The sequence below is a fragment of the Pinus tabuliformis genome, chromosome J, assembly GCF_031772625.1.
Source record: "Pinus tabuliformis cultivar Carrire ecotype Pingquan chromosome J, CPIR1, whole genome shotgun sequence".
NCBI classification, from domain to species: domain Eukaryota; kingdom Viridiplantae; phylum Streptophyta; class Pinopsida; order Pinales; family Pinaceae; genus Pinus; species Pinus tabuliformis.
The window spans coordinates 1,041,766,150-1,041,769,554 of NC_142295.1; the positions used below are offsets into that span (position 1 = coordinate 1,041,766,150).

Here is a 3,405-nt window from a genome sequence, read left to right on the forward strand (position 1 = left end):
AGCATAGATAATGCAGGGCAACTGTTTGATACAATGCCTGAACGAGATGTAGTTTCGTGGACTTCAGTGATCGCAGGATATGCCCGGAATGAGCATGGCAAAGATGCATTGGAATTGTTTGCCCGAATTCTTAGTACTTGTACAATTCCTAACCAGTCCAACCTAACTTGTGTCCTGGGCATATGCACGAGCCTAGCAGCCCTTGAAGATGGCAAGCAAATCCATGCTCACACTGTCAAAACTGGTTTTGTGTCAAATGTAAATGTGGGCAATGTCCTTGTTAGTATGTATGCAAAATGTGGGGAAATTGATGATGCGCACCTGTTCTTTGAGAGGATGTGTGAAAGTAATGTGCTGTCATGGAATTCTATGATTGTGGGATATGTAGAGAATGGAAGAACAGATGAGGCATGACAACTCTCTGATGAAATGCCTGAAAGATATGTGGAATCTTGGAATGTGATGATTGTGGGATATGCTCGGAATAAAAAAACATTTGATGCCCGGGTACTATTTGAGAAAATGCCCGAGGCAAATGTCATATCATGGACTGCTGTCCTTACAGGATATGTTCAGAATGGACAAGATGAGGAAGCCCTGCAACTTTTTTCTCGAATGGGACAATCTTGTGTGAAACCTAATAACTCCACCTGGGTAGTTGTTTTAAGTTCATGTGCTGGCCTAGCAACCCTGGAATAGGGCAAACAGGTTCATGCTCAAATAATCAAAGTGGGATTCGAGTCAGATGTTTTTGTGAGAAGTGCCATAGTTGATATGTATGCTAAATGTGGGAACCTAGATGATGCACGGCTATCATTTGATAAAATTTACAAACCTGACACGGTCTTATGGACCACAATTATATCAGCATATGCTCAGCATGGACATGGCAGGGAGGCATTACTACTCTTTGAAGAAATGCAACAAGCAGGCTTGACTCCAAATCACGTTACATTTCTTGGTGTTCTGGCTGCATGTAGTCATACAGGCCTAGTGGACAAAGGCTGGCACTATTTCTTATCCATGAGTCAGCATCATGGTATTAGACCAAGAGTGGAGCACTATGTCTGCATGGTAGATATTCTTGGTCGTTCAGGGCACTTGGATGAAGCAGAGGACCTTATCAACTCCATCCCTTATGAGCCTGATGCTATTCTGTGGAAGGCCTTGCTTGGTGCTTGCAGAGTCCATGGAAACCTTGATATAGGCAGACGTGCAGCAGAACACCTTTTTGATTTGGAACCTCAAAATGCAGCTGCCTATGTCTTGCTGTCAAATATTTATGCTGCTGCAGGCAAGTGGGATGATGTTGCAAAGGTGAGAAGAATGATGAAAGATAGGGAGGTAAAGAAGAATCCTGGATGTAGTTGGATTGAAATCAAGAATGTGGTGCACAAATTTATTGTAGGAGATAGATCACACCCACAGTCAGAGAGAATTTATGCAATGCTGGATCACTTGTCTAAGCGGATGAAGGAGGCAGGATATATGCCTGACACAAAATCTGTACTGCTTGATGTGGAGGAGCAGCGCAAGTAACAGAGTTTCGTTGTCACCACAGTGAGAAGCTGGACGTTGCCTTAGGGCTTGACAATACAGTTCCATGGTTGCTTACTTGTATAGTCACAAACCTTTGAATTTGTTGTGATTGCCACAACAAATTCATCGGGGGTGAAATTGTTGCTCTCGATGCATACTGATTCCATTATCTCAATTGTGGAATTTGATTTTCGGGGGATTATGATTTATCTACAATAATAATTTAAACTCCCCTCATTCATTAATTCTTCATTTATGATGTAATATTGGAGAAATGACAACAGGTTCAAAACTGCAAAATATTATCTGATATATAAACAGTGCCATCAACAACACATACCTGTTTATTTTTAAATCAAGGTACAGGATTTATGTGAGAACACTTCTCAAATGGCATGTCACCTTTAGGACAACTTTTCATGCCATTCTTAGTATAAACATATTAGAAGAGATTGATTTCTATCACATTAACAAGAAACAATGAAACAGCTGAATATCTTTGATGCCTAGGTATGTCTGCTACTTCTGACAGAAGCTCTTGTATTATTGGGTTCTTCTCTCATAGATTTTTGGATCTCTGTTAAACACCATTGTTTTTCTGCTCATGCATCTTAAGCCTATCTAATAATTTCTATTAACAGAAGAAAGCTTGTGGCTAAACATTTTTGAAAGTGATGAACTTGAACTTTTAAGTTTTTCTGATTTGAGTTTTGGCACATACCAGGAGAAAGTCACAGAACGCAGCATCATATTTTCTGATCTTGTGTCGAGTACTCTACGAACGGAGATTTCCCAAAGGTAAGAGACAGACATTTTAAAGCAAGTAGGCTGACAAAACAAATATAATGTCCAACTGAATAGATATAAATGGAATTTGAATTTATGCATCACATTAGGGTAAAGTAAACTAAATTTAAAAATGGTACACTTACAATTTTTTTTTTTGATGTTACAGGGAAGACAAACCTCGCTAGGATGCATCCATCAATAAGCAGCTATATTGTAGGTTGATAAGAGTTCAAAACTTCAAACTTTCAAAACAAGCTAAATTCAAAATTTTGATCAATCTTTCTGTAGGAACACGGTTGACGAACATTGTTAAGATTCACAATCCCTCATTGCTGATTGCTTTTTCTTATCCTTCTGCAGGTTATTGCTTTTTCTTATCCCTCATTGCTTATTGGAATTTATGGTCCATTGTTTGTATAATCCAGAGGAAACAAATGTGAATAGGATACGGTTAGGGTTGATGAACAATACAGTGATCGATCCGGGCGCTAGAGAATATTTTCAAGATTTTGTGTCAACTCTGTGACAAATATCGCGGCTTTATTGTTGACGTTATGGGTGAGGACTTGGCACTGCACCTTCTAAATCTAATTCTGAAGTATGCATTATTGCATCCAGAAGAGGGGTGGGCCTCTGATTGTCTAATTCTGATGTATGCGTTATTGCATCCAGAGGAGGGGTGGGCGTCTGATTGTTGTATGCCATGAGAGGGAAGTGTCTAAAATTTAAATACATCTTTGAAAGCACCGTGGCTCAAAGCAGACACAGTCCAGACAGTGATAGTAAAGAGCGAGAGGGACGGAGCGCTGAGTTGATCTACAGTTATCTTCAACAAGCTGTGTTCAATCGGAATGGAGGATCAATGGAATAGAAAGGAGCTGGACAGTGATAGTAAAGAGCGAGAGTGACAGAGCGCTGAGTTGATCTACAGTTATCTTCAACAGGCTGTGTTCAATCAGAATGGAGGAGCAATGGAATAGAAAGGAGCGTTAATTGAATGTAGGGGATGAAACAGTGAAACGGGGCATGCAAGGAAGAAAGACATGAAGAGTCTCTGCGAAGAGTCTCATCGCCAGC

The 3,405-nt window shown here is 40.1% G+C and overlaps 1 pseudogene; it reads left to right on the forward strand.

The window, feature by feature from the left end:
• Positions 1 to 429: 429 nt before the first annotated feature.
• Positions 430 to 1,539, forward strand: LOC149230468 (pentatricopeptide repeat-containing protein At5g48910 pseudogene; annotated as a pseudogene).
• Positions 1,540 to 3,405: the final 1,866 nt, after the last annotated feature.